The 17,660-nt window shown below is 34.2% G+C and overlaps 1 pseudogene; it reads right to left on the minus strand.

Moving 5' to 3' along the window:
- Positions 1–15,292: 15,292 nt before the first annotated feature.
- On the minus strand, positions 15,293–17,136 carry LOC120113157 (annotated as a pseudogene).
- Positions 17,137–17,660: the final 524 nt, after the last annotated feature.

Raw genomic sequence — 17,660 nt, forward strand, 5'->3', positions numbered from 1 at the left:
CCCATTCACAACTCTATTTATGATGTACAAAATCTACAAAGTTCAAGTTTGCTAATTATGCCTAGATCTCAGATAAATATAAATTTTATTGTTAAGACCGTAAAACCAAGATTTTTAAATTTAAACATCTTGGCCTTCCAATATGGCAGCCGAGACTCGAATAGATCGATGTAAGAATCATCTTAGCCGAAACGTAAAGTTCAGAAATATTAGAGAAAGCCAGGATATTTCAAAATCTCACTGGGATATCTCGCAGCTAATATCGTAAAAAATGATAATAACAATCATTATAAATATATAATAATTAAAAATAAATATTAAATATAAATTCTTTATCAATATATTGATATAACTTCAACTGAGATGTTGTATATATTAGTTTCCATCAGCCAAAGTACTAACACACGAGATATTAGCTAGATTGTATAATTAATGCCCTCTCTGCTCAGGTGGAAGCAATAGTTATAATCCAACCAATGGCTTTGCATAAATAATCCTATGAGCTAAAAATGTGTTCTATTTATGGACCAGGATCCAGTCTCAACAAGTAACATAGACAGCATGCAGTTGTTTTAGCTTTTGGCCCTGCATATCTAGTCTTGACTGTGATACAACTTCAGTGCAACATCTCGAAAGCCACCAGTGGCTAAAATCTCATTGAGTTTATAACCGGAGTTTACGAGGTGAAGATCATACATCAAGTTGACTTGACCTATGAATTTGAATGTATAAGATTATTGATTTTGTCAAGTTAACAAAAGAGTCAAGTCAACTTGACTCGGAAAAATTGGAAGGCTTGAACAAGTAAAAGCATCGGGCGACCCATTTTGTTCGAATTTTATAGTACTATGTTTTCTTGTTGAATTTCACTAATTATTTGTTATCATGTTTTTTGAATAATTTGTTATGAAATATTAAGAATCGTGATTTGATGAGAGCAGACTTGATTCTAATTGAAAGCTTAGTCATTTGGATCATCTCTGCTATAACGGTCACCAAGTCTAGAGCCTGAAATATCACATTGTATAGAGACTACCTTGAAAAAGGCATCTTAGTTAAGGTTAAATAAGGATAATAGATGATTAAGGCATGACTCACTGCTTGGCAAGGAATTCAGAAATGTATCCTCCAGACTATGGTACACCATACCGTACCTAACCAGATGCTATAAAATGTACCATATTATACTAGTACAAGGTCTGGTATCGGGACAACGTACTTTGCTCCAGACCAATTAAAATCCAACTACTGCCTTCTCTTGCAGTTTAAGTCACTGTAACCATTGTTCTATGATAGAAGCAAGTCACATCTTAGATGCTGCACAATCTCAAATATGGATCCCATCAACTTAGCAATAGGATCACACGGCAGAGAATCTAGACATTTGCCTCCCTGGATAACTCGTCTCTAAATTTAGGAGCTACCTTCCTGATGCTCTTTTGAAGCCATTGAAAAAAGAATCTGGTTATAAGATTTCTTGTCAATGACATATGCTCTATCAGGAAGATAAAGATCTAGTTGTCAGCAAAGCATCTCATGAACCCTGACAATCCTAAGCAGCTTCAACCTACACATACATAAGGAAATTAATTAGCTTTCTATTACCTTAAAATGACTGCTATGGAAACCATCTCCTTTACATTTGTTAGCATAAATCATCATCAGACCACTATATCCTGTGGCTGCTGATTTATAGCATTGTGGCTTATAACAATAAGCTTTTAGGGTGTCAGGATTGTTTAAGGTAGCAATATGGAGAATTCAGATTGTGTGGTCAGTTTCACAACATTCTGTAAACTGGATTTGATCACTAGTCATGGATGCAAGTTCTCATAATAAAGTCTGCTGTCTGAGCTATTCCTAATAAATGGTACATGTAGTTTTCTGAGAAGTACTTAAGCAGTTGGTTTAATATCAGTCTCCAATGCATAAATAATCTCATGCCCTCTAAGGAGTTTATTGAAAAATCCAGTCTAGTGCAGAAGTTAAAAGCAAGGTTCAATTTTGTAGCCTATGAAAGTATGAAACCAATTTGTAAAGCATCGGCAGTTTTAAATGAGAAGAAACGTGTTTTGAAACAAGTTAAAAATCATTTTGAAGAGATAGGTTGCCAGAATTTAGCAAAGACGATTACTGTAAACCAGGAATTTTGTTAGAAAGAAATTTCTATTCATATGCGTGGAAAATTTTTTATTCAATTTGAAATCTGAATCAGATGCATAAGCTCATGAAGCATGGTCATATTTCTTATCATGTGGAACATAAAGTTCATTTACCTTTCCAGCTAAATCACAGAAAGGAAGCTGAAATTTTGTTTCTGTTATGAAAAAGTGAAAATTATGAGGCATCAGAACAATAGACAAAATAATTCTATTATTTCATAGTCAAATAATGGGTGGGTGACATTGATCTAATAACAATCATTAATGATAAAAGTCCTGAAAGTATAATTGAAAAATGCATATTGTTGGAAGTAATATAGTACAAATTATAGTGCAAATTACATGAAACATTAACAAAAATATAGTCACAGAAAACCGACAAATTCTTCTGCATCTTTATGTTTTTCCTTGTCACTGCAGGTCTAGGACCTAAAGCATTAAGACCTGTGCTTGTACCAATAGCCCCACATGACTCTATAATAGCATCATATGGTTTTGAAGAAAGATGTAGCTCCTCCCTCATCACAGGCCCTCAAGTACATCTCATATGCATGTCTTGGTTTACCATCTTGTGCAAGGGCTTCAATTAGCATTTCATGAGTAATCTGATTTGGCTTGATACTTCAGACTTTCATGCGGTGAAACCACTCGAAAGCAACCCTGCCCATCTTCTTCTTAGAACATCCTATGATCATTGCATTATAGGTGATTATACTTGGTTTAATACTTGATGTTGTTCTTGGCACATCCTGTGATTACTGCATTATTGGTTACACTTGGTTTAATACTTGATGATGTTATTTCACAAATAACAAAAGTCACCATCTCATGATTTCCTTTGCACATGAAAACTGAAGCCAAAATTGTGTATGAATGTATATTTGGCTTAACACTCAAATTTATTCATATGTTCCCACACCTGCAGTGTCTCATAAGAAAACTTCCCTTCCTCAAGTGCACTAAGCAATGCTCCATAAGAGAGTATAGTAGGTTTCTCCCCTGCTTTACCATCCTCCTGAATATCTGCACAGAAGCAGAAATTTCCGATGCTTTAGAGCAAGCTACAAGGACCACATTCCATTCTCTGCCCCCAGGTCTTAAGCTATTATCTTGCAACTTGTTGAGCAGCCCAACATTCACCTTGCAGCAGTGAGTAAGATATTGAAATGAGAATAGATTATTTGGCTTAGGCCTCCTTTCTCAAGCTAGAAAGGAAAAACAGAGAAGGGAAAATAGAGACTTGACTCAATTTAAATACATCAAAGATGGAAATCAAAAAGTTTTGCTGAAGAAAGATGACATCAAAGAAAAATGAAGTTATTTTGATAAGCTATTTAATCAAAGTTACATAAATAATTTACGATGTCTAGTTCGAGATAGAAATACTAAGTATACACATAGAATTAGAATATCTGAGATATAGAAGGTCATTAAAAAGATGAAAACAGGAAAAACAATTAGATTTGATCGAATCCCTATTGAGATATGGAAAGGCTTAGATGATGTGGAAATAACTTAGTTGAGTAATTTATTTAATAAGATTTTAATGACCAACAAAATATCTGATAAATGAAGAAGTATCATAGTACTGATTTATAAGAATAATGATGGTATTCAAAATCATTTTAACTATCTGAATATTAAACTTATGAGCCATACTATGAAACTCTAGGTGAGGATGATTGAGCACAAATTGGGGTGCAACACTAATATATCAGAGAACTAATTCAGTTTTATGTTAGGAAGGTTGATTGTGGAAGTTATTCTTCACCTTTGGAGATTAATGGAGAATTATAGAGAAAAAATAATATTTTTACATTGTTTTTATTGACTTGGAGAAAACATATAAGAGGAGGCCCCATAGAATTATATCGGATGTTAGAAAAAAAATGATCTTTCATTGATATATGAATGTGATTAAGGGTATGTAAAATGGAGCAATTACTAGCGTTAGAACACTTGGTGATAATACAATTGAGTTTCCAATCATAAAACGTATACACCAAAGTTCTGCTTTAAGTCTCTATATTTTTGTACTAGTTATGGACGAGCTTACTAGGTATATCCAAGATGACATTTCTTGGTGCATGCGGTTTATGGATGACATAGTATTAGTGGATGAAACTAAAATTGAGGTTTAGGGTTTTAGATTAAGTCGCATCAAAACGGAATACAAGAAATATAGTTTTAGTAAATTTAAAAATAGAGATGAAGATAGAGTGAAAATTAAAGATCATGAAGTTTCTAAGAGTGATCATTTTTGATATTTAGAAATGATTATTTGAGGATGATAGTGTTATTTTGATGATTAACAAGCAATTATCTAGAGTATGTTATAAGTTAAATCGATACTTCATTTATAAGTTTATTACTCTCAGTATATTTTGTATAAATTGATATAGATACATGTCTTTGTTCATTTGAATGAATCTAACCTTGAGATGCAGCAAAGTGTAGATTGAGTCGACCCAAAGGATGATTGGGTCGACCCCGGCACATCAAGAAGTCATTTGGCACACTTCTGCAAAATTGGCACAGACAAACAGTGGTTGAGTCGACCCAAGGTAAGCATGAGTCGACCCAAACTTCAAGAACCTCAAAACATGAAAGAAATATGTTCTCTGGATTTACTGAGAGGGTCGACCCAAACAGTGGTTGAGTCGACCCAAACTTGAGTCGACCCAAACCCTGAGAGGGTCGACCCAAAGGCAAGACAGAAAGGCAGACAGAAAATGGTTCTCTGGAATTACTGAGAGGGTCGACCCAAGAAGAAGTTGAGTCGACCCAAGTGAACTTTGAGTCGACCCAAAGAATGGTTGGGTCGACCCATGGGAAGGAAGGCTGAAATTCAAGTTTCTGTGTTTTCTGAGAGGGTCGACCCAAGGAATGTTTGAGTCGACCCAAGTGAAAGTTGGGTCGACCCAAGGACAGGTTGAGTCGACCCAAGCACGGGCAGAAGCATAACGGCTAGTTGTGCAGAAATGCTTTTTGGACTCCCAACGGCTATAAACGGCTAGTTTCTTCAATCCAACGGTCAGGAAGGACTATTTGGAGGTTGGAGAAGTATTTAAGAGGGAGTATTCATCAGAGGAAGTAAGCTTTGGAAAATACATCAAGTGCATTCAAGAGAGAACCCTAGCAAGGCAAGCTTCATCCAAGTGCTTCATTCAAGAATCAAAAGAAAGTGGTTGAGCAGATTCAAAGAGTCATCAAGAGCTTCATCCATCCTTGAAGAGTGAAGCATCTTTGACAAAGAAGAGAGAAGTCACATCAAGCGATAAATATTCTCTAAACTCTTCTTTGTAGATTATATTGTTATATTTACTCATCTAGGAGTTTAAATCTTCTTCCTTTGTTTATTAAACTACTTGTAAAGGTTGGTTGGTTAGCCCGCAAAACCAACGGAATAGGTTGATTGGTGAACCCGGAAAACCAATTGTAAAGGTTCGTTGGTGAGCCCGTAAAACCAACATAGGTTGTTGGTAAGCCCGTAAAACCAACGTAGGTTGTTGGTGAACCCGTAAAACCAATTGTATAGGTTCGTTGGTGAGCCCGTAAAACCAACATAGGTTTTTGGTGAACCCGGAAAACCAAAGTGTAAAGGTTTTTGGATTGTGAGCCCGGAAAACAATCCAACTGTAATCCGCGGGATTATAGTGAATTCCTAAGGGGTCGCTTGGGGAGTGGACGTAGGTGCTAAGGAGAGCACCGAACCACTATACTTCTTGTTGTTTGTATTGTGATTTGTTTATTTCACTAACTCATCAATTAACATAAGTAAGACAGTTAAAATCAAAGAGAAACCAATTCACCCCCCCCCTCTTGGCTTGTCACCTTGGGCAACAAGTGGTATCAGAGCAAGGTGCTCCAATAGTACTCATTGATCTCACAATCAAGAGTTAAAGATCATGACAACCCAAGTGGGATGTTCTATAGGAGAGGGACAATTAATTGATAGACCTCCACTTTTTAATGGCATAAACTATACATATTGGAAAGCACGCATGTGCATTTTCATTCAAGCACATGACTATGATTTATGGAGTATCATAGTCAATGGACCACACACAATCACTAATCATGATAAGAAAATGGATCAGCAAAATGCAAAAGCCATGAATGTGCTATTTTGTGCATTAGATGATAGTGAACTTAATTGCATATCTTTTTGCACAACTGCTAAGGAAATATAGAATATGCTTGAAGTTAAATATGAATGCACTAACAAATCTGAAATATCATGTGTAGAAAAAGAGCAGCATCATATTGCAAATTCATGCTTAATGGCACATGAAGATGAGATATATGAGGTACATGCTAAAACTAAAGATGATTTTACATTTGATAAACTTCATGATGTCTTTTCTGATTTGTATTTAGAACATAAGAAACTTATTTGTAGGAACAAGAACTTGAAGAATGAAAATCAAATCCTAATAGATGAAAAACTAAAACTGACTAATGAAATTGAAATCTTAATTAAAGAAAATAAAGAACTAAATCAGAGAAATCAACTTCTCACTGAAAGCCATGATAAACTTAAGAAAAACAATGAACTGCTTTCAGAAGATAATGAAAAATTAACTAAAGAAGTTGATAATTTGAAACCTATTGTTGAAAGATTCACTCTCAGCTCTGAAAAACTGAATTTAATAATAGAAAATTCAAGAGCTGTATATGACAAAGCTGGATTGGGATATCAACCTTGGTACACTCAAAAATCTTTCGAGAATATAATTCTTAAATCCTCCACTATTCATCCTAAAACAATTTTTCACAAATCTGGTGAAACTAATAAACAGAAACAGAAAACTGAAAATTCATTATCTGTTTTTGCTAAATCTATGTTGTTTAAATTTAGCAAGAATATGCAGAAGTATATTACTTGTAATCCTAAAACCTGCAAACTAATAGACAAAATGGTAATTAAGAGAATATGGGTTCCAAAAGGAACAATTATAGCTAACCTGCAAGGACTTGGGTTTCTAAGTTGAAAACATGATCATTTTTAGCAAATGTGTCTAGCTACCCAAGATTCCAATGAATCTGGACAATGGGTTCTCTAGACACGTGTTAAAGAATAGAACTTAAAATATAATTAAGAAGAGTGACCAAAATGGAAGAAATAATGAAATTAGTAATCCTTGCATCCTCTCATATTAAAATTGTAGCTAGTATTAATCATTTCTGTGATATAAGTGATACTTTTGGTATAAAAAGAAAATATATCCAAATTACTCCATCTTCCTATATTATGCTTCAGTTATTGATGGATAATTTACTTAATCAATAATCTTAGAATAACTCTTTGAATTCTCTATATACTTGATTGAGAGTTCTTATCCTCGGCATTATCTTCTATTGATCATAAACACAAGAATGTCTACTTGGTATATTTTTTTTATATATACATTAAGAATACCAAGATTAAATAGACTAGTTTTGGCGTATAAAATTAACTCATACTAGTATGGACTTAATCTCAAAAGACCTTGTCATTGGTTCACTTAGATTAATTTTTGCAAGGTCAAAGTTTGCTATGTATGTCATCTAGAAAAATAAACTAGAATCATTTCTAAATCTAAAAATATTGTTTTCACCTTTAGCCTTTGAAAATTCTCCATAAGAACTTATTTGGATCTCTAGGATTGTGAACCTAGGAGATAAGCTTTCTGATTTTGTAATTGTGGAAAATTTCTCAAAGCTAATATTGGTTTTGTTCTTGGCACTTAAATTAAAATATTTTCTGCATTGGCACAAACTCACAAAAAGGGTTCAAATAAAAAAGGTTTGCAAACTATGAAAATAAAATTGTATCATGGCATAGTTTTGAAAACCAATTTCTTATTGAGTTGTGCACAGAAAATAATATTGAATACAATTGTTTCTACACCAAGAACACCATAAATAAAATAGAGTTGATAGAATCCTTGAAGAAATGAAAAAGACAATGTTGTATGATAGTCATCTACTTAAATAATTTCTGTTAAAAGCTATCATCATTGCTTGTCATACATATGGGTTCTATTAGAAAACTCCTTTTGATCTTCTGAAAAATAGAAAATGATATATTGTATATCTTTTATATTTTTCAGTCATACATGTCATGCTTGATATATTCTTATAAAAATAATGCCAAATCTGATAAAACAAATATTTCTTTGGATATTACTCTTCAAGCAATGCATATAGAATATTCAATGAAAAGATACTAGTTGTAGAGATATCAATTCATACTATTCTTATTAAAACTAGATCCTTTATTGAGAATATAGTTTATTATTTTGATTCTATGTAACAATCTGAATTTTGATAGAAACAACTGTTTAAGATAATTTGATTAAAACTTAGCTAGCACGTCTTATTGATAGTTATCTTAAGCAAATAGAATCTAAGCTAAATTGATTCTGAAAACAAGAAATTGATTTGACCTTGATGAATCTTCCTATTGCCTCACATGCTTGTTCTTGAACCATCTTGGTTAATGAAACTATCTCTTTAGTTCAAGTGACATGTGCTTGCTTATATTTAGGCAATCTCTTGAGTAAAGTGACTCAACATTCAATTATTGTCATATCTTATGTTGAGTCATCTAGTTAAGAAATATGTTGTATGAATGTTTTGTATGTTGAAGCAACTAATGATTTTCTTTCAAGAAAGAAAAGAAGTTTGTTAATAATGCAGGATCCTTGAGCAAGAAAATGAGAGATTTCAACTTGAAGGACACCTCCACATAAGATACAATAAACATTCACATGCAAACAAGAGAGAGGACCTTCTTCAGCCAAACGTTCACACATAAGAAATCTAGTTTGACTTGAAGAATATAGAATGAATCGGTAATTTTAGATACCTCTCTCATAAATTAACTGAGCAAAGTCTATAACTTAAATCTTATTGTGGCATGGTTAAAATCTTTAATTATTAATTTCTTGATATCATGTCTATATATGTATTAATTGACTTATGAAATTGATTCATGGTTTGCTCAAACTAAAATGTTCTTTTGCCTATATCATAACCATCAAATACACAAGTATATGCTTAAAATGCTGATTTGAGTTGACTTGTGAGAAGCTATGAATTCTTGAGCATAATGAAAATATTGTTTGCATGATATACATCTATATGATACATAAGATTATTTCTTTATTCTGCTCTTTCATGTAAATTACTTGAGAATAACAAAAAGAGAGAGAGATAAAGAAAAGAAAATGGATCTTATTCAAGAGAAGTAAAATCTAAGTAAAGGCAAATACTTCAATCTTAAGGAAAAGAAAAACAAGCATAATACATTCGGCACATATGTGAGACTTGTGAAAGGGATAAAATCCGTAATTAATTACACTTAAACAGGAAGAGTTTGAAGTGAACATTTTAACATTTCTATTTTGCTCATCATAGGGATGGTGCCAATGGGGAGGCTAGTGGTAGTACCCGGCACTATTTGACCCAACTATTCGGTGTAGGGTATATTAGGGACGGCACAAGAGGGAGGCTAGTGGTAGTACCTCGTGCCCCTTCCAACTCCACCGGATAGGGAGTAAATAGAGTATAGAGCATAAGAAGGTAAAAATGAAAGACAAAGTAAATGAAAGTCAAATTTTTTAATCACTTGAAAACACACTTTAAGGATGAAATCAGTACAAGATTATATTTAAATAGGGGGAGTTTATTTGAAAAGAATTGATTTTGATCCTTGATATGCTTGTTCTTAATATTTTAATGCATAATATATTTTGCATGTCACATGATGTTTTGAATTATATGTTTTCAATATTCAAATAACAAAGATCTTTCCTAAATATAACTTGTAATGCTTCATGCCTATAAAATTTGATTGAAACATGTTATTACCAACAACAACATCATTTTGTTTTAATGAATATATTTTGAAAAAAAAAAAGAATAATTTGAATTTGCAAATTAGGCAAAATGAATTGATTCTGATTTAGCTTTTATCTTGCCTAACATTAGTACATAATGTCCTCCAATTTGTACCAAAATTCAATATGAATTACAAAGATTCTGAATGTGCTCTAATGTTCTTGAAATATGTGTTTTCAATCTTAATAATTTAAGATGAGCTACAATGTAGAAGATGCATATCTCAAATTATAATCCTGAAAGCCTCCTTCAAAATTTTTTTTATGAAATTCAGAATCTGATTTAGTATAAAAGCTTAAACTTAATTTAAAAATGCTTCTATCGTTGCATTTTTGTAACTTTCATTATATGCTTCAATGATTGCATCATTTTTAAGAATAACTCAATAGGATTCCTGGATGAAAACTACGGTCTAAGAAAAATAGAATTAATTTTGATGCCTTAATTGTTTGCTCCGATACGCATCTGAAACATATCATTTTCTATCTTATAAGTTTATTAAAATTGGTCTAAATGATGTATTTTTTAATAATCTTGATTGCGAACTAATGTTTCTAAACATATGATTTTATTTTGATACTAAAAAGATTTATTGTGCTTCATGTATACATTGCTGAGAAACTATGACTAAGAAATTGAAATTTATAAATATACACCTTGAATGTTTTATATTTGATTCATGATCATTCTTGTTAATTTCTGAATTTAACTGTTTTACTTACAAAGCATGAATTGATATCAAGAGCCTTGCATACAAGAAAGAGACATGACTTAAAGCTAAATCATCAAAGATTACTCTATGTAAATTTGGCAAAGGACTTTTAGCATGCTTTTAATGTCAAATTGGTTTCAAACTGATATCAATTTAAGCATATTTTGGTATTAAACTTTGTGCTTCATTGAATATCTTTTGAAAGTTGGATTTTCATGTGTACTTAATTGGTAAATCACTTGTTTTGAAAACTAAGTGAAAAGAATTCCATTTGTCTTAGTATTGAAAATTTACTTTGGAATCCACTAATGAGCTCTTATTGGCTTGCACTTTAGTGTTTCAATCCTGAGCCAATTCATTTTAATTGATTTTGATGCTATGATCTTTAAAGGAGTAAAAGAAAGTCCTTAAGAGAGCTTTAAAAGAACTTTCAAAGCCCTGAATTTTATGTATCCTACATTGCATAAATTCATATTTTGGTATCTATGCTCCAATACTTTTATATCATGAAAGAACTTTGAAGTCATTAAGAATTAAGGATTCAACATAATCTTATGTTTTTCGAGTATATAAGTTTTGATCTTTATCTGCTCTTATACTATACTCTAAAAATTAATTAGATTGCTTTCATGTTGCTATATACTTAATATATTAAAAAAAAAAAGGGGTATTGGATTTTCATTCGTGCTTTCTTTGAATATTATTCTTGATACTCCTTGAAATAACTTGAAAAGGATTCCATCTACACTTGATTTCAAAACTATCTTTGGAATCTACATTTAGAGATCACTTCTGGCTTACATCCTAAATATCTCATTCCTAAAGCCAAACACATAGAAATAAGATATCATTTTATTAGGGATCATGTGCAACATGGAAACATATGTATTGAGCATATATGCATTGAAAAATAATTAGCCGACATATTCACAAAACCCTTGAGTGAAGATAGATTCTGCACGCTAAGGAGGGAATTAGGCATATGTGATCCTTTTTATTGAAGAGATATAAAAGGGAGCAAGCAGTCTCATGATACATTCCTCCCATTTCTAAAAACCCATGAAACATGAGTCAAACTTGTAATCTATAGATTTCTTACTCATGTATCATTGTCCCAGAAAGAATTTGTAAGGATTGGAAGCAAGAAAATTTTTTTTAGAAGCGAAAAGGAAGAGAAAGAAAAATTTCTGAACTTGGGTCGACCCAACCCAGAATAGGGTCGACCCAACGTTGAGTCGACCCAAGAAAATTCTTGAGTCGACCCAACGTCGGGACCCCACTGTTAAAAGGGGGACCCGTGAGCTATCTAGGGCACTGTTTACCCTTTGTCCTCTTTCGAAAACCCTATTTCCCACTCTCAAATCTTCTCCAATCATCTCCAAACAGTAGATTACTTCAAGATCTTGGAGAAATGGGACCCAAGAGAGCCGTAGCCAAGCGATCCGGAAGAGTCTCACGATCTTGTTTAGAGCCTAGGATATGTATCTAGTTCTCATATTTATTTTGTGTTTATCATGTATCTTAAACTTTGATTAAGGAACATTGTGCTTTTGTTTTTGGCATGAATGTACTAAAATGTTCCTATTTTGATCAATGAAGTTTGAATGTTTGTTATTTTATTGTGTCTTTTCCCATGCACCTATTTGATGATAACAAAAAGGGGGAGAAGTAAAGAAAGAGTAATAGGGGGAGAAGTAAAGATAGAGTAATAAGGGGAGAAGTAAAGATAGAGTAATAAGAGGAGAAGTAAAGAAAGGAAGAGAAATAACTTATAAAACAAATTAAAAATCATATAGGAAAGCATATACATCCAAGGGGGAGCAATTTGCAACAATGAAAATGATCAACTCAAAAATTTATATCAAATTTCAGAATTTGGCACGCACCTTTCACACCTCGATACATAACCTGAAACTCATGTTTTATCTCAAATTTTTGGAGTTTCATCATTAATGAATTATAAATGAAAGGGGGAGTAACACAAAAAGTCAAATTGGCAACATTTAAATGATATAGGGGGAGACTTCACTCTTATATATGAAAAGCTGAAATTCAGCAAGTTAAACCCTTTCAAAAACTGAATTTAAGATAAGTATCAATAGGCTCATACTCTTTATTTTGTAATCATCAAAAAGGGGGAGATTGAGGATGATAGTGTTATTTTGATGATTAACAAGCGATTATCTAGAGTATGTTATAAGTTAAATCGATACTTCATTTACAAGTTTATTACTCTCAGTATATTTTGTATAAATTGATATAGATACATGTCTTTGTTCATTTGAATGAATCTAACCTTGAGATGCAACAAAGTGTAGATTGAGTCGACCCAAAGGATGATTGGGTCGACCCCGGCACATCAAGAAGTCATTTGGCACACTTCTGCAAAATTGGTACAGACAAACAGTGGTTGAGTCGACCCAAGGTAAGCATGAGTCGACCCAAACTTCAAGAACCTCAAAACATGAAAGAAATATGTTCTCTGGATTTACTGAGAGGGTCGACCCAAACAGTGGTTGAGTCGACCCAAGCTTGAGTCGACCCAAACCCTGAGAGGGTCGACCCAAAGGCAAGACAGAAAGGCAGACAGAAAATGGTTCTCTGGAATTACTGAGAGGGTCGACCCAAGAAGAAGTTGAGTCGACCCAAGTGAACTTTGAGTCGACCCAAAGAATGGTTGGGTCGACCCATGGGAAGGAAGGCTGAAATTCAAGTTTCTGTGTTTTCTGAGAGGGTCGACCCAAGGAATGTTTGAGTCGACCCAAGTGAAAGTTGGGTCGACCCAAGGACAGGTTGAGTCGACCCAAGCACGGGCAGAAGCATAACGGCTAGTTGTGCAGAAATGCTTTTTGGACTCCCAACGGCTATAAACGGCTAGTTTCTTCAATCCAACGGTCAGGAAGGACTATTTGGAGGTTGGAGAAGTATTTAAGAGGGAGTATTCATCAGAGGAAGTAAGCTTTGGAAAATACATCAAGTGCATTCAAGAGAGAACCCTAGCAAGGCAAGCTTCATCCAAGTGCTTCATTCAAGAATCAAAAGAAAGTGGTTGAGCAGATTCAAAGAGTCATCAAGAGCTCCATCCATCCTTGAAGAGTGAAGCATCCTTGACAAAGAAGAGAGAAGTCACATCAAGCGATAAATATTCTCTAAACTCTTCTTTGTAGATTATATTGTTATATTTGCTCATCTAGGAGTTTAAATCTTCTTCCTTTGTTTATTAAACTACTTGTAAAGGTTGGTTGGTTAGCCCGCAAAACCAACGGAATAGGTTGATTGGTGAACCCGGAAAACCAATTGTAAAGGTTCATTGGTGAGCCCGTAAAACCAACATAGGTTGTTGGTAAGCCCGTAAAACCAACGTAGGTTGTTGGTGAACCCGTAAAACCAATTGTATAGGTTCGTTGGTGAGCCCGTAAAACCAACATAGGTTTTTGGTGAACCCGGAAAACCAAAGTGTAAAGGTTTTTGGATTGTGAGCCCGGAAAACAATCCAACTGTAATCCGCGGGATTATAGTGAATTCCCAAGGGGTCGCTTGGGGAGTGGACGTAGGTGCTAAGGAGAGCACCGAACCACTATACTTCTTGTTGTTTGTATTGTGATTTGTTTATTTCACTAACTCATCAATTAACATAAGTAAGACAGTTAAAATCAAAGAGAAACCAATTCACCCCCCCCCCTCTTGGCTTGTCACCTTGGGCAACATTATTCATAAGAAAAGAAAAATTGAAAAGGTGCTATTCATGAAATTAAAGTAGGCTGGGTAAAATACAGAAGTACAACTAGAATATTTTATGATCAGAGGATACGTGCCGAGTGAAAGAAAATTTTTTATAAAATAGCCATATGACTAGTTATATTTTATAAGATAAAATATTGGGCAGCTGAAAATAATATATTATCATATGAGTATGGCAAAAATAAGGATATTGAGATGAATGCATGTGATAAAAGAAAAGATGCAACAATAAATGAGGTTATTCATAAAAAAGTAAAGGTAAGACTAACTGAGAACAAATTAAGAGGAGTACATCTTAGATGATTTGGACATCTACAACGTAGGCCAAGAGATGCATTAGTACGAAAAAATAATTTGATACAAATACAAGAAAAAAGAAGTAGAGGTAGACTATAAATTGTACGAGATGAAGCAAAAGGAATGACCTGATATCTATAAATTATTCAGAAATTGTGGCTCTAAATAGAGCGGAAAAAAGATTCATATAGCCAACCCTAACTTAGTTGAGTTGAGTTCCTCATGTATGTTGCTAGCGAAAATCGGTCATAATTTTCTTTGTCGCATAACTTAAAATGCTTTTAAACTTTAGTGTGATTAAATGACTAACTTAAAAGCTAAAAATAATTATCAGTAGTTGTAAAGCTTGGTACTAAAAGTTTCTTTTAAGAAGAAAAGACATTAGAAGTTCCTCTTTAGCATCCCCCTGATCCCAATTCCCTAAAAATAGAAATGATAGAATAGCAAAATCATTAAATAAGTCACTCTATTCCTGGGAAAACCATAAAGCATCTCCACTGTAACTCAGCCTTCCATAAAACGGGTATCATGTTGATACTTGAAAATAAACAAGTGAGGTTCTCATTCCATTAAACCATAATTTATGGAATGCAACTCTGAAACATCTCCACTTGAGTTCTACTTTACATGTAACTCCAAATCACATTACATTTAGAAGCTTGCAGAGGCAGCATAATCTTTGGCCCTGCACCTTCTCAAGAAGTTAGCTCGAAAGGCAACAAAGACAAAGCCCCATGGCCTACACCTTTATAATGGCGTGGCGAGGGCTCCCCATGACTTGGTTTCCTGACATTGCTCGCAACTTCATTTCCTTGATGGTTGGATCCTCTAACAGCAGCACCTTGTCCCTGTCCCTGACTCCCACCATGTGGATATGATCTCCATCCTCCCTCTCCTTTCTCCTGAACAAAAGCCTTTGCTCTCTTAGCTCCAGCCCTATCACCATGGATACAACCATCTTCATCACCCCTGCAGTACCCCATACACCCATGGATTATCAGATGCTTCATAATTAGGAAGTGGATGTTGATCTGGCTTTTAGCAGCAAAGAAAATTTACTCCTATTGCCTAACAATTTTAAGGCACCTTCAGGGTCACAAGGTCAGCATGTTAGGCTTAAGATAAAGATTTGAAATTTAGAGCCAAAAAAAAAATGAAGATTGTACAAAAATGTCAAAAAACAAAAGATATCTATAGATTTTGACAAAAATAAAGCACATAAGATAATTAATATATTAATGTACACATTTGACAGTAGGTGCCGAAGAAATAAGAAAAAAAAATGCTAGTAAAAACACCATTACCAATAACAACAAATATATTTCTTGAATAAACCGAGTCTGGACTAGTATTTGGAGAACCATTTGGATAAGGAAAAAATTGAGAATAATTTTACATTCTAGAAGTAATTTGGAGAATATTATCACGATGCTTCTATCATGTTGTAAACACATATTATGACAATTTAATGCATCATAGCTGTACAACTATATGATGTCCCCATTGTTGTTGCTTAACAATATAGTGTTACAATTTTCAACATAAGAATAAGTTGATGTTAGCTGTATGTAAAATATGTAGAGTGCTGTATTGCTGTTATTTTTTGACAGTTAGAATTTTTAATTTCTCATGATGATGGTTAGCAACAGTTGTTAAGACAAAGCAATATAATACTTATGGGAAAAAAGAGGTGGAAAATTTTCAGCTAGATCATAGATAGGAGCACCTTGTATCAATATACCATTATACAGTAAAATCAACAGGAAAATTTCCATGGTGCAACACTCAGCAACTAAAGCATTTTCTTACCAAATGTGGAGGTGGCTCCAATGGAGATGTCATGCCAATGCAACCCAGTGGAGACTCTCACAGTGATCACCCCTCCTCATCACCCTTTCCTCCCCCTCTCTTCTGAACTAGCATGCCCCCAGGCTGCAGCTCCCACTCAATGTTGCCACCCATGCCGCAGCCTCCAGCGACAACGCTGCTCGAATTGCTGCTCAATTTAGAGCTTCTCTTGAAGAGCCTCTTTGATCTCAACTTCATCATTCTTCCTCTCTTTGTCTCTCTTTCTTTCTCAATGTGTGCAGATTGTTTGGTGTCTTTGGGGAGTGCTGCTTTATAGAGAGGTTGGATAGGCTTTGGAGGCATCCATCAGGATAAAGACTTTATTAAGAGACAAGTGCTGCTTTATGTCTAAAGAAATGGGAAAGTATAGGCTTTGATAAGCTTCTTTTTCTAAAGGGCTTTGTTAAACACAAAAGAAAAGGAAATTTTATTACTTCTTGGTGAGTTTTGTTGGCTAAAGAGATGGTATGCTTTGAATGTCCTATTAGAATAGCAGTGCGAGTGGAGTTTCTTCTGGCGAGTTTTAAGGGGGATTTCAGAGCACCAAGAAGTTTTCATACCAATTCATGAATTAACTCTTTTAACATACTAATATACAATGAGGACCTTGAACCGTGAAATCCGATATGAACCGGACCACTATTTAGCAATTATTCTATTGCTTTGCATATTTTAACATGTTCCTCGATTTTCCCTTAGTTATATAGATGTTAATGAATAAAAATCTCGGGTATATTTGAATGCACCCTGTAGACCATCCCCATGGGGGCGGTGAAGGGAGAGCACCCAACTTGCTTAGAAAGACCCTATTTCTGAGCCTTCCCCTCCTCCTTTTGAGTCATCTTGGATGAGAAGAAAGAGACCGACTTCATCGACTTCCAATGTCCGTGTGGAATGCAACTTGTTCGCTGAAGTGGAGGCGCTTTCCCCCCATGCCGTGACTTTGACTTTGAGTATGATGAATGAGTGGAAAGATCTTTTATAGAAGTTCCCTGTCCGATCCAACCAATGAG

The sequence above is a fragment of the Phoenix dactylifera genome, chromosome 14 (genome assembly GCF_009389715.1).
Source record: "Phoenix dactylifera cultivar Barhee BC4 chromosome 14, palm_55x_up_171113_PBpolish2nd_filt_p, whole genome shotgun sequence".
In the NCBI taxonomy this organism is placed as follows: Eukaryota; Viridiplantae; Streptophyta; class Magnoliopsida; order Arecales; family Arecaceae; genus Phoenix; species Phoenix dactylifera.